Here is a 15,245-nt window from a genome sequence, read left to right on the forward strand (position 1 = left end):
TTCTCAAAGTACCTCCTGATGATGAATAACAAAAAGTTTTATTATATTACAATGGAAACAGTACCACAAATAAAGAAACACAATAACAAATATTAATTATTAATAAAATAAAATACCAAAGAATTACTAGTGTTTTCACTATTTGAAGTGTACTTACATATTTGATTTTACTATTCTCACATTCCTGTACATTTAACACTGAATAAGATTATGATGTTCAACAAGAGTTTTATAGGCTACGTGTAGTCTTTAAAGTTACCCACTAAGACTGCTTTTTATGACTCATCTCATCATTTCTATATGGCTTATATCATCATTTGTTCCTCACTAACATATAAAGTAAGGAAACCCTAAAGTTTTAAGAGAAACTGTGCAGTTAACAAAGTCTTAACTCTTCACTCTGCTTCTTTACACTAAGACGTTGCAACATCTCATTAGTAATGTTTCTATAAACTCTGAAGTGTACATTTTAGTAGCATATGTTTGCTACCATAAATCTTAACTATTTATAGAAAAGTTGTATGACCTGACAAACAGTCCTAATTTTGGCCTATATAAGCAAATTCCCAAAATTAAATATATTTAAAACTTTCAACAAACCTTAACACTTGCCAGTGTTCATTATGACAGGTGCCTTGTACAGAATAATTGAATTCGTCCTCCTACACATCTCTTTTTTTATTTTTATTTTTTGCGAACATACTGTACAGAGGGGTTACAATTACACGGGCAAGATAATGAGTATATTTCTTATCAAGCATTGCAGCCTCCTCCTTTGTTTACCCTTCACATCCCTTCCCAGCCTTCCCCTGTCCCCCCATCCAATACCCCCCCATCCTACACATCTCTTGAACAACAATATCTGGGATTATTTTGTTTTTGAAATGTTAATCTTGTCTATTCTTAAATGTGTGCTTATATAAGAAGTACATGGTTCTAAAATTTCACGAGAAATCTTCAAAACTTACTTTTCTTTGAATTGTCTAGTTTAAGAAAATCAATTACACTTTATATATAAAAAATTCTCTGTGCTCAATTCAGCAGCACATTCACTAAAATTGGAACAATACAGAGAAGATTAACATGGCCCCTGTGCAAGGTTGACACGCAAATTCTTGAATCATTCCATATTTTTACAAGTAAAGATGCTGGAGAGGATGTGGCCACAAGGGAACCTTACTTGATTCTTGGTGGGAGTGTTAACTTGTTCAACCACTTTGGAAAGCAGTATGGAGGCTGGTCAAAAGACTCCATATAAAGCTCCTTTATGACCCAGCAATCAAAATTCTAGGGATTTACCCAAATGATCACAAAGAAGACCATACTAAAACTACAAGCACAACGATGCTAACTGCAGCATTATTTACAATAGCTAAGATATGGAGCTCACCTCTATGGCACACAGAAGATGAATGCACCATGAAAATGTGGTGTATATACACAATTAAATTTTATGCCTCCATCAGAAAGAATGACATCACCCAATTTGTTAAGGATTGGAAAGACTTGGGAAAAAAATTTAATAAGTGAAGTAAGCCAAGTCAAAAGAAACATAGGTCCCATGGTTTCCCTTATTTTCAACAGCTAATATATGTCTGGGATAAGCAGAATAGATCATAAGCTATGTGCATATCAGATAAAATGATATTACAGGAAATGAACCAGACGTGTTTTTTGTTGTTTCTTGCTATTGTTTTTAAGATACTTATAATTCGTGATGTGATTTTTTTTATTCCTTTATATGTTCCTCCCCTACGCTCTAACCTCTGTTTTCACTGTATTTGAAGTTGGTGCGCCTACATCCTGTGTTTACATTTCTCAAATTTGGGGAGGGGAAAGGGAAATACAAAATTCTTAAATAGGGATAAATGTTGATATGCACAAAACACTATGGTGAAAAATGAACTTTACAATTTAGGCAGGGGAAGGGGGAGGGGAGTGTATTTGTGGAGGTGGGAGGGAAGGGATGGTGGAAGAAAAAGAAAGGAAGAGGTAACAATGCTTGTTAGGAAATGTACTCATTATTTGCTCATATAAATATGACACCTCTGTACAGTTATTTTTACAGGTGGACCTATTGCAACATTGAGAAAAACAAGTCCTTATGTTGAAAACGAATTTTACAACTTTGGTGGGGGGGAGTGGGGAGGCTTGGGTGGGAGGCTGGAGAAGGAAGGGAATGGATGGGAAAGGGAAACAAAGGAGGAGGCTACAATGCTTGATAAGAAATGTTATCGTGCCCATGTAATTGTAACCCCTCTGTACAGTATTTTCACAGTAAAAAATAAACAACGTATAAAAATATTCTGATATAGAAGAGTTTATTTCCTTTATTTTACTCAGATAATATCGTTAACAAAGAAATTAATGCAGAACATTGATATGCTGATATGAAGGTATTTTGAATAAATGTGTGTGTGCATACACACATGCATGCACACATGCAAACATGCACATTCTTGTTTATTGGCATGCTCAGAGTTTGAAATCAGGGCTTCAAAGTCTTGCTAGGCCTTTCCTCTCTAGATTGATGAGCTAATATATGAGCTACATCTCCATTCCTGGCTCTTTGCTAGTTCATTATAATTTCTGAAAAATATTCTCATGAATTTATTCCACCCTGAGAGTCTTCCAACAGTTATCCATAGATCTCAGGCTTCTGATTAGATATTCCGAGTAGATAGGATTAGAGGTGGGAGCAGCCAGGAAAAGGCTTTCAGAATAATTTTAAAAGTAGAAGAAATTTTACTTGATGGGGGCCTGTTTTATCATCTCCGACTGTTAAAGCATTTTGGAGTGATTATATGTGAATTTATTTTGTTTTCGGATTCTTAAAAGATAGTAAGTGTTGGGATTTAAAAGTTTCAGTATTTTTTAAAAAAGGATACTGGAGCTGTGGGCCAAAAGAAATTTGACTCTCTTTGGACTTCAATTTATAAACTCAGCTCTGTGCATGATAACCCAATGTCACCAACACAGTCTGTGTTGGTGTTGAAGACAAAATGTGACAGAAAACAATCACTATAGGCAATATTTGGTATGCTATTATTTCTTGGACAATATGAATATTGAATTGAGAGTGTAAGAGAATGGAGAGATTTTACCTATACTTTTTGTAATGTTAAAAGGCTTTTGGAGACTGTGACTCATTTCCTTCCTCACTGTGTGTCTTTGGGCCATGCAATTCGTGACTTTAATTAAAATTTTTCCCAACACTAAAATGATAATAACATTAGCATTATAGCAAATATTATCTTAAGAATTGAGAGAAATAAAACTTGCAAAATACTTAACATAAACTTTTATGAACGAGCTTTGAGTTTAGCCAAAAATTTTTAATACTAACTAGAATGCAATAATATTACAGAAAACATTACAGGTAGTGAGCAACCAGAAGGAATGTGATCTATTGAACATGCTCTGCTTCCAAGGAAGCCAGGTGTACAACTACTCATGCTTTAAATCAAACTGGTTATCTTAGGACTTGGTAGTGTAAAAATATCAAGGACAGAATAATGAAGGAATGTTGTAGACTGAGGTAATGTCCATATGATAATGTGCAAAACTGATAAAAGGTAAAAGTACCTGAGCAGTATATTATGTTTTATATCATTTAAGTTGCATTGCAAAGATAGGGAATACCTAGAACAATGAATTCTTTTTGATATCCTATCATAGGTCCTTAGCAGGATGAACTCTTTCTTCATTCTTTTTTTTTTTAATTTTATTTTATTTTATTTGAGAACATACTGTACAGAGGGGCTACAATTACATGGGCAGGATAATGCATACATTTCTTACCAAGCATTGCAGCCTGCTCCTTTGTTTACCCTTCACCTCCCTTCCCTGCCTCCCCCCTCCCCCCACCCAATTATACTCCCCTCCCCCCAACCAATTATACCCCCCTCCCCCCCCACACCGACATTGTAAAGCTGGTTTTGACATGACATTTTGTACTTCTCATTGTTGCAACAGGTCCACCTGAATCCTTAAACGACTTGTTTGTCCCCATCTCCTCCACATGTTATACTGACATCAAATATAGTGAAAGCGGGAGTTACACTGTGGGGGAGGGACATACAAAGCAACAAAGAAATAATCTTATAAATGCGTTAGAAACACATGCATGAAAGAAACGAAAACATTAAAATACATATTTAAGGGTTCATTTTCCTAACATCACATTATCTGACCTTTTCTGCTTGACTCATACCTATACTAGATATTGCAAATAAGGGAAACCATGGTACCTATGCTTCTTTGGGCCTGGCTTACGTCACTTAATATAATTTTTTCCAAACCTTTCCATTTACTAACAAATGGGGAAATGTCATTCTTTCTGATGGAGGCATAGAATTCCATTGTGTATATATACCACATTTTCTTGATCCACTCATCTACTGAGAGGCATCTGTTTTGGTTCCAGATCTTAGCTATGGTAAATAATGCTGCAATAAACATAGTTGTGCTGGTAGCTTTAGTGTGGTCTTGTTTGTAAACATTTGGGTAAATGCCCAAAAGTGGGATTGCTGGATCATAGGGGAGATCTATGTGAAGTCTTTTGAGGAACCTCCATACTGCTTTCCAAAGTGGTTGAACAAGTTTACATTCCCACCAACAATGAAGTAAGGTTCCTTTCTGTCCACATCCCCTCCAGCATCTATTGTTGGTAGAGTTCTTGATTTTTGCTGTTCTAACTGGACTGAGGTGATATCTCAATGTTGTTTTGATTTCTTTCTTCATTCTTGTAGAAGCAATATCAGATGAGAGGAACTGTATTTTTTGTTTGCTTCCTTCAATTTATTCTTCAATTTGAAATCTAAACTACTTGAGACTGAAAAAAAAACAAGGGAAATTAGACACGCAGGCTTTGGAAAGAACAATCAACATAAAATAAATAAAATACATATAGCCTTATGAAAGGTCTAACTAAATTGAGTTATATAGTCTCAAGCATAAACAGAAAATGATATAAGCAATATCATGTTATTGAAAATTGAAAAATGTAAGGAGTTGCTTAATTTTTTCCTTTCTTTTCCCTTGAATTAATTATTGATTTTTGTATAGAGAGATTAAAGATAACATTAACAAGAAATGATTAAAATTCAAAAGAGATCTGGGAAGATGGTAGGGGAGAAACTGGAGGCTAAACAGGCTCTCTCATAGAAAGCAGTTTAAGTGTTCCAGTGAACAGTCCTAAGCAAGAGAATCACAACAAGGGTGCCATCACAGTACAGAGAGTTTGGCCAGAGAGGGAAAATCCAGGCAAGGGGACAGGTCCGTGCACTTGCCAGCATGCTCATTTACAGTTGTGGTGGTGGCAGTGGCAACCGTAGCCACCAAACCTGAAACACAGAGAGTCCTGGACGAGGGCCCCAGATCAGCGGGCTAGGGCATTCTACACAACACCAGCAAGAACTGACAAGGAACAGACATCTTCATCCTGCAGATCGCAGACCAGAGACGACCCAGGAACCTAGACTCTTGTGTGAGTAGAAGCCTGACATCCTCACTCCTTCTAAGGGAGCAGAGGAGGAAAGGCCACCCCACCCCTCCCCACTACTGGAGAGCTCCATCTTTGATACTGATAAAGGCCTGGCTGAACAGCTAGCTCTAACTAAGGCCTTGGAAGAAAACAAGAGGCATTTAGCAGGTCACAGGAACCTGACCTCACCTGCCAGGCTCAGCACCACCCAAGGAAAAGTCATCCAGCCCAGGCAGAGATAGCTCTGCCCTCCTTAAGTGTTGATTTCTTCACTGGGTAAACAGAGCCAGAGGCTGCCCCTCCCTACAGCAGTTTTGACAATCAACTGAAATTCAGTAAACATAAACCCTGAGAATGTCTCCAGGCTAGGCTCTCTAAGTGTCTCAGAAGCTAGCCCCTCAGGGAAACTCTACTGCTTGCTGAAAGGCCTCCACTCTACCCAGAACCAAGACTCATCAAAGCATCTCCAAACTAGAGGAAACAGCCATCTCACTCTTTTGTGATACTCAAAGCAGATCTCCCTCCCATTGAACTAGACTAGGAGGAGGATCACAAAATTCTGGGTAAAGCAGAACATTTTTCTGCCTGCTCAAACAAACTGACTTAAGAAACCAATCAAGCCACAGGAAAATCAAACAGCACAAGCAGACCAGAGACTCCAACAAGAGACTGGTTACAGACATAAGGGAGATACAGGATATTCCCACCCCCCTCCAAAAAATCAAAGACCTCACTTTTTGTACCTTTTAAAATTTGTTTAAATTTTTTGTTTTCATTTTTAATTTAAAAATATTGTTTTCTGTTAACCTTTCTTTTTGTCCTCTTACACTTTTTATTCTTGGGGAATATCTGTGTGTGTGTGTGTGTGTGTGTGTGTGTGTGTGTGTGTGTGTGTGTGTGTGTGTGTGTGTGTGTGTGTGTGTGTGTGTTAGCTCTACTGAACTTTTGATCCTATTTTTCTTTCTCATTCTTTTCACTTTTTTTCCTCTTTCGTTTTTTTTTTTGGGTGACTTAATTGCTGTTATGCTCATCCTCAGATATACGAATAGTCGATTATTAGACCTTATCCGCCATTATGTACACAATCCAGAAATTTATTACTCAATTCAAAACTTCTTTGACTCAAGTTTCTTAATAGCAGTACTACCTCTTTATACCTATATAATATTTTCAGCATTGTTTTACTTTTTTGCATCTCCTTTCTATCCCTCCCCTTCTCTCATCCTATCCCTGTTCTTCTGTGAAAATTACATTGTTATATTTGCATAAATTTTAAGTGTTTCACTTAATAGATTTTAATATTTCTTTTTCTATTCTTTCTTGGCTCTTTTTTCTTTTTCTTATTTCTTCTTTTTTTTCTCTCTCTACTATCATTCTATCCAAACTATTTCCCTTATTGAGATTAGGACTTAGTTAATTTAACTCTCCTTTTACCTTTCCACATCCCTCTATTCCTATTTTTAGCCACATCTCTCCCTAAACCTAATAATTTCTGGTATGCCAAATTATTCTTTACTTTTCATAGCCCATTAGTACATAGTTGTTTGATATTGAATAGATATATCTGTTGAACTAGATTCTATCTGCAGACTTTTGACTGTGCAACTACAGACTTTGGATGATGCTTGTCTTAAGATAGGGTTCTAGCACAAAAATGGTGTTACTTTCATCCCAATTTGGCAGAACAAGCAGAAAAACACAAGAAAAATGTCAAGTCCCGGTATCTCAATTCCCACTCATCATAATCAGGGGACAGAACAGATAATGAATAATCCAGGGGAGAGCTCCCCAAAAGCTATACAAACACTACTGGTATACATGGTAAATGAAAAAATTGAAAACCTGCAAAGGACTCAGTGTGAGCATGATAGGGAAAGAGAGGAGGCAAACCAAAGGTCAATACAGGAATATCATGAGCTTGAGGAACTTACTCAAAGATTGACACAGGAATTTCATGAGCAGATTGAGAACACTCAAAGAGAAAAACAGGAATGGCATGAGCAGGCTGAGTCCAGTCAAAGAGATAGACATGAATTGCGTGAGCTGACTGAGAATAGACAAAGAGAAAGTCAGGAATTGCATAAACGTGACCTAGCTAATCAAAGAGTAATACAGGAATTGAGAGAGCGGGATGAAATAGACAAAGATCTTTAGAGGCATTTATGGAATCCATAAACAGAGAGCTGAAAGAAGTCAGGGAGACCACAAAGGGAATGCTGAATGGAACCCAACAGAAGTAATGGGAGTCCAAGGAAACCATAACCAATCAACTAAGTGATTTGAGAATAAACACTGAGTACCAAATTAAGGAAGCAAAGAAGTTCATAGAAGATCTAAAACAAAGCTCCAACAAAGAATTTGAAGCGATCAAAACCGACCAATTAGAAAGAAAAAAAATAAAAAACAAAGTAGAAACTCTTGACAGTAGGTTAGACCGTGCAGAAGATCGAATCTCGGGGATTGGAGACAGCCTAGATTATTATAGACAAAGAACGTACAAACATCAAGACAAATGCAAGAAATATGACAGATCTATTCAACATTTAGAAGACACCATAAGGAGGCCTAATCTGAGGATAATGGGTGTCGTGGAACACTTACAGAGAGAAGTTAATGGTCTAGGAAATTTGTTTAACAGGAACCTGGCAGAGAACTTACCAAACATGCAAAAAGATAGGCCTATTCAGATACAAGCAGCTTTTGGAACTCCAACTAGACCAGACCAGAACAGGACATCCCACCGTCACATTATAATCCACACAGGATCAATTCAGACCAAGGAAAAGATCCTTAAAGCTGTGAAGGAGAAAAGATCAATCACCCATAAAGGGAAACCAATTAGAATCACCTCAGATTTCTCAGCAGATACAATCAAAGCAAGAAGAGCCTGGGATAAGGTATGCCATGCCCTAAAGAGAAACAACTATCAACCAAGAATACTATTCACATCTAAAGTCTCCTTCATTACTGAAGGTCAAATAAAAACCTTTCATACAAAGAAAAATTGAAACTATATCTCTGTCAAACCAGGCCTACAAAAGAGTCTTAAAGATGTCCTACACATAGCAAACCAAGAAGACCACAATAAAGACCAAGAAACTGTACCTAAACTGAGTATCCAAGAACCGTAGGAAGAACCCAATTGGCCCAGCTTCCAAGATGGTGGATAAAATGACAGGAACTCCCAAAGACCTCTCAGTCCAATCTCTCAACATTAACGGACTTAACTCTCCAATAAAGCAACATAGACTGCCTAGTTGGATTAAAAAGCAAGATTCTTCTATCTGCTGCCTTCTGGAGTCACATCTTGCCCATAAAAACAAACACATTTTGAATGTGAAATGCTGGAACAAAATATACCAAGCAAATGGCCCCCATAAACAGGCAGGTGTTGCAAGCCTCATGTCAGATAAAATAGACTTCAAATTAAAATCAATGAGAAGAGATAAGGAAGCTCGCTATATACTAATTAAGGGATCCCTCCTTCAGGAGGATATTACAATTCTAAATATCTATTTTCCAAACAACGGAGCACACAAATTTATCCAAGAAAAACTACTTTCCCTCAAATCTCACATAGATACAATGACATTGATTGTTGGGAACTTGACACACCACTCTCCCCACTAGATAGATGAACTCGGCAAAAATTCAACTGAGAAACAGCAGATCTAAACAACTGCATAGATCAACAAGATTTCACAAACATCTACCGAATATTTCACTCAGCAGCATCAGAATACACGTTCTTCTCAGCAGCACACGGAACATTTTCCAAAATAGACCACTTTGTAGGTCACAAAGCAAACCTGTCCAAATTCAGAAACATTGAAATTATACCTTGCATTCTCTCAGACCACAAGGGAATTAAATTAGAACTCAAAACCAAAAGCCACCAAAGAAAGTCCTGTAACTCATGGAGGCTGAACAACACACTGCTGAATTATGAGTCGGTGGTGGAAGAAATTAGAAAGGTAATCCATATGTTCATGTTATTCAAAACAGCTCCTCTGGGACACAGTAAAGGCATTACTCAGAAGCAAGTTTATAGCTCTGAGATGCTATATCAACAAATTGGAACCAACAATTTAATGAGACATCTGAGCCTCCTTGAAAAAGAGCAGCAAGATAAACCCCAATCCAGTAGGTGGAAAGAAATGATTAAAATTAAATCAGAAATAAATTAATTAGAATCCAAAAAAATGGAAAGAATCAACAAAACAAAGAGTGGGTTATTCGAAAAATTAAAAAAAATTGATAACCCCTTAGTAAATCTTATCAGAAAAAAGAAGAGAATACATTCAAATAAATAAACTCAGAGATGACAATGGTAACATCACCACAGAAACAACTGAGATTCAGAACATTATAAGGGAATAATCCTCAAAACTTCATGCTAATAAATTTGATAACTTGGCAGAGACGGAACTCTTCCTACCATGTATTGACATGTTGAAACTAAACCAAGATGAGTTAAACCACCTGAACTGGCCCATTTCAAGCATTGAAATAGAAAGAGCAATAAGAGACCTCCCATCTAAGAAAAGTCCAAGACCAGATGGTTTTACAGTGGAATTCTACAAGTCCTTCAGAGCAGAGCTCACACCAATAATCCTTCAGCTCTTCAATAAAATTTGAAGAGAAAGTTCACTACCGAGCTGATTCTATGAAGCCATCATAACCCTCATCCCAAAACCAGGCAGGGACTCATCAAAGAAATAGTACTATAGACCCATTTCTTTGATGAACATTGATGCAAAACTTTTCAACAAAATTTTGGCCAATCGATTTCAACAATTTATCCAAAAAATCATGCACCATGATCAAACAGGATTCATTTCAGGAATGCAAAGCTGGCTCAATATACACAAATCAATTAATATAATTCATAACATCAACTGAAGCAAGGATAAGAACCCCATGGTTTTCTCAATAGATGCAGAAAAAGCATTTGACAAGATCCAAAACCCCTTTATAATGAAGGTTCTGAAAAAATTAGGAATCTATGGAACATTCCTCAATACAATAAAGGCTGTATATGACAAACCTACTGCCAGCATTATACTCAATGGTGAAAAACTGAAGCCATTCCCTCTTAACTCAGGAATGAGACAAGGATGTTCACTCTCTCCACTTCTCTTCAATCCAGTATTAGAATGCCTAGCTACAGCCATAAGACAAGATATAAACCTAAAGGGGATCCCAATAGGGAAGGAAAAGGAAAACTCACCCTCTTTGCAGATGATATGTTATTGTACTTAAAGAATCTCAAAGACTCCACTCCCAAATTTCTCAAGTTGATTCAAAACTTTGGCAAAGTAGCAGGGTATAAAATTAACCCTCAAAAATCAATGGCTTTTCTGTTTATCAACAATGAGAAAAATGTGGCTGAAATTAGGAAAGAAACTCCATTCATAATAGGCCTCCAAAAATAAATAGGAATTAAATTAACCAAAAAGTGAAGGACCTCTATGATGAAAAATTTAAAAACCTGAAAAAGGAAATCAAAACAGAACTTAGAAAGTAGCATAAACTCCCATGATCTTGGATCGGAACAATCAACATCATGAAAATGGCAATACTTCCCAAGACTGCCTACAAATTCAATGCGAAATTTATCAATATTCCAACCTCCTTCTTCAAGAAAATGGAAGCGGCAATCGAAAATTTCATATGGAACAATAAAAGATGCTAAATAGCGAAAATGATCCCTAACAGAAAGCACAGGGCTAGAGGAATGTCAATACCAGATTTCAAACATTACTACAAAGCCATAATAATCAAAAAAGCTTGGAACTGGCACAAGAACAGACTTTTCTGAAGCCGCTGAACCTTCATTCCACTCATACTACCTGCTCTACATCACACTTCAGGACCTTTGCCCATGCTGTACCTTATGCCTGAGGCTCTTTATCCTTTATCCACATCTCGGTACTCCTGTGGAATTTTGGCCCTGGTTATATCACCTCCTGGAGGAAGTCTTTCCTTCCCTTCTCCCGCTTTTTTTATATTCAGTTGCTAGAGATGGAACTTGTGCAGGCTGTTGGCAAATGCTCTATATTGGTGTGTGTGTGTGTGTGTGTGTGTGTGTGTGTGTGTGTGTGTGTGTGTATCTGTTCTGGGGTTTGAATTCAAGGCCGGGACGGTATCCCTGAATTTTTATGCTCAACGCTAGCATTCTACTACTTGAACCACAGGTCTGGCCTCTTGGGTGCTTAATTGGAGGAAAGAGTCTCATATAGACTTTCCTGCCTGCACTGGCTTGCAATTATGATCCTCAGGTCTCAGCCTCCTGAGTAGCTGAGATTACAGGGATGAGCCACCAGTACCTGCCCTCTACCTCTTACCTATAACCTCAGTCTTCCTGAGTCCCAGAAGAGTATGTCTCACCAAGATCACTTTTTTTGTTTTGTCAGTGTTGGGGTTTGAACTCAGAGTGTGGGCATGTTCTTGAGCTGCTTTTGCTCAAGGCTACATTCTATCACTTAAGACACAGTGCCACTTTTGGCTTTTTCTTTTTATGTGGTACTGAGGATTCGAACCCAGGGCGTCATGCTTGCTAGGTAAGCACTCTACCACTAAGCCACATTCGCAGCTAAGGCTTACCTCTAACAGGAGCTATGAGGGTGGGATTTATTTGCGTACTGTTTTCAACAAAGAAATCACTGGCAATTTCATATCTTTGCCAGGATTTGGGACCAGCCTGTGACTAGGCAATGAGAAATGATGAATGAATGATAGAGATCTAGGCTTACATCCTACAGAGGGATAGGGAATATGGAGCCAGAACCTTTCACAATTCCTACATCCTAGGAACTGTGCTCTCTCTTGAGGCAGTGGCTGACTGCTAGAAGAAGAAGAAGAAGAAAGTTAATAAAACCAAACCAGTGAGAGAGAAAAATTGAGGAGCAAGGGAAGAGGTGACCTTTCAAAAAAGATATATATCCATACCTGACATATAACTGTAACGTCTGTGTAACTTGCCTTTATAATAATAATACAAAAGAGGGCTGGGAATGTGACTCGGTGGTAGAGCGCTTGCCTTGCATGCCTGAGGCCCTGGGTTTGATTACTCACCACCACATAAGTAAAAAGAAAAAAGTAGGAAGTGGCATTGTGGCTCAAGTGGTAGAGTGCTAGCCTTGAGCTGAAGAGCTGAGGGACAGCGCCCAGGCCCAGAGTTCAGGCCCCACGACCGGACCCAAAAAATAATAATAATACAAAAGAAAAAACAGAAATATGTTGCTGGTGGCAAAACTCAAATGGAAGATCAGATTAATATGTATTTCCCCTTCAAAAATGGCTCTTCTCATGACTTGTGCTGTCCCTAGCTTATGAAAGGGGTTGCAAAGAGTTAAAGAGAGAGAAAGGTAATCTGTCAGGCACAAAACTGTACTTGCAAAGAGCAGTACTTGCTAGAACAAATGTTGACTAGACCACATGATGCCTCCATGTTTTCTGAAGTATACAGAACTAGTTGGGCTTGAATACAGGCTCCACTGTATACTAGCTGGGGATTCAAAATTAACTAAACTCTCTGGATATCAAATTCTTCTCAGGTAGAGTGAGCATAACAATACTTATCTCACGGGATTATGAGATCTGGGTGTCATCAAACATGGAGCGGGTGTATGCAACACCCAAAAACTGCTGGAAGGTATATAAACTGGCATGATATTTACTATATTACTTAACAGTAATACAACATGCCTGTAATCCTACTCACAAAATCGGCTGAAAAAATAGGATTAAGTTTCAAAGTCTGGACAGGAAACTGGATCAGACTCACCTCCAATGACCTCTAAAAAGCTTGAGGTGGAGTTTGGTTCAGATGGTAGAGTGCTAGACTGGATCATAAGCCTCAGGAACAGTGCCAGGCTCTGAGTTCAAGCCCTAGGACCTGCACAAGCACTCTCTCTCTCTCTCTCTCTCTCTCTCTCTCTCTCTCTCTCTCTCTCTCTCTCTCTCTCTCTCTCAATTTTGTATGTTCCTATACCCCCATTTAACAATACTTTCCCACTTCCAAGCTCACCAGTTGTTGTTGTTTTGTTTTAAAAGGGACTTGCTGTGTAGCTCAGGCTGTTCTTAAACTAACAATCTACCTGGGTGCTGGAATTACAGGCCTGCCTACTATAATTTGCTTCACTCAATAACGCTATTTGTAACATTTTCGCAGGAAATTCATTCATACTCATGAAGATATATGGCTTAAAGCAGTTCACAGTAATATTCTACTGTACAAAATGCAAATTGTATAGCTGCACATGGTACTGTGCTAACACATGGTAATGCCAGCCAATAATCACGAACCTGACACAGGAGAATAAGGAGGCGAGGAAAGCCTGGTCTGCACTGCAGAACCTGGTCTCCAAAGGAAATAAATTCTATAAATATTAATTTACTATGAAACATACAATCAGTTAAATTTATATAATAATACAAATAGATCATTGTTAATGGAAACAAAATCTTGGCAGAAATTTTAAATACATATGTATGTATATATATTTAAACTTGGAGAAATAAAATTTCAAATGGTATCATCTGCATCTTTCAGTCTACCTGTCACCTATCTATTTACCAACACATTGATTTCTGTTTAGTCTGCAAAACACTGTTCTCTCATATAAGTACACAAAATTGCAAACAAAAAGTACAAAAAATACCTTATCATAAATACAAATGTAGTTTAATCTCTTCCATAATAATTTGGAGAAAAATATGCATTGAGTTAATGGCATTGAATACTACTCAAGAAGGGGAGTCTAGGAGAATGTAGATTTGTGTGTGTGTCTGTGTGTGTCTGTGTGCGCGTGAGCGCATGCACCCACGCGTGCACACACATGTGTTTTCTATGAGAAAATAATGGAATTAGAATTAGACCTATAATTCTTGTTTGGTCTTTTTGCTCAAAGCTGACACTCTACCACTTGAGCACCATATCTACTTCTGGATTATGGTTTCTTAACTGGAGAAATATCTCAGATTATCTGCATAGGCTGCTTTAAACCTGACCTCTAAATTAGCTAGGTTTTAAAACAGGAACCACTGGTCGACAGCAACTACGTTAACATTTTTGCATGTTTGAATGAATTTTAAAGTAAGACATATATGTTACTTTTGAAAATGGCCGGAAATAGTAATATAATTAATGTTTAGCAGAGTTTAAAACATACAAACCTGAAAATGGCAAGTAGCTGAGAACAGAATGGAAGAAATCAAAATTTTCTATGACAGTATTCAGTCTGTGCACAGAAATTATTGCATTGATGGAGCCCAAGGCCATCAGATAGCTGAGCTCCAGCTGACTGCTATGCTCATGAGGCCAGCTAGTGCTATTCACAAGAATATGATGTTGTTGGATGACAAGGATCAGCTTCAAGTTCAGAATCTGAAATACATCTATTGATCTAGAAGGGGAAACATACCAGGACAAGAAATGTGATTAACAGTGCTGAATGCAAAAACCATCCAGTCTAAGGAAGACAGAATAACTCTTTCTATATCTGAGAAGAGTATTCTCTCACAAAGAATCCTAAGCCGAATACGGTGGCCCATGTTTGTAATTTCTGAAGTTCGGAGGCAGATTTAGAAGTTAGCTTGAGACCAGCCTAAGTTTTAGGCCAACAGAAAGACACATAGTAAAATGCTATCTTAAAACAACAACAATAACAACCAAAGACCCAATGACTGGGAATGTCATTAGTGGTAGATTGCTGGCCTTCTCGCATGCATGAAGCCCTTTATTTGATTCCTCAGT

At 37.8% G+C, this 15,245-nt stretch overlaps 1 non-coding gene across 1 annotated transcript; it reads left to right on the top strand.

Moving 5' to 3' along the window:
• Positions 1–1,028: 1,028 nt before the first annotated feature.
• Positions 1,029–1,135, top strand: LOC138836002 (U6 spliceosomal RNA). Its single transcript, XR_011374850.1, has one exon. It is a non-coding gene; the product is annotated as a U6 spliceosomal RNA (small nuclear RNA).
• The last annotated feature ends 14,110 nt before the right edge of the window (positions 1,136–15,245 follow it).

This window comes from Dipodomys merriami, unplaced genomic scaffold, assembly GCF_024711535.1.
Source record: "Dipodomys merriami isolate MVZ:Mamm:240054 unplaced genomic scaffold, mDipMer1.0.p SCAF_246, whole genome shotgun sequence".
In the NCBI taxonomy this organism is placed as follows: domain Eukaryota; kingdom Metazoa; phylum Chordata; class Mammalia; order Rodentia; family Heteromyidae; genus Dipodomys; species Dipodomys merriami.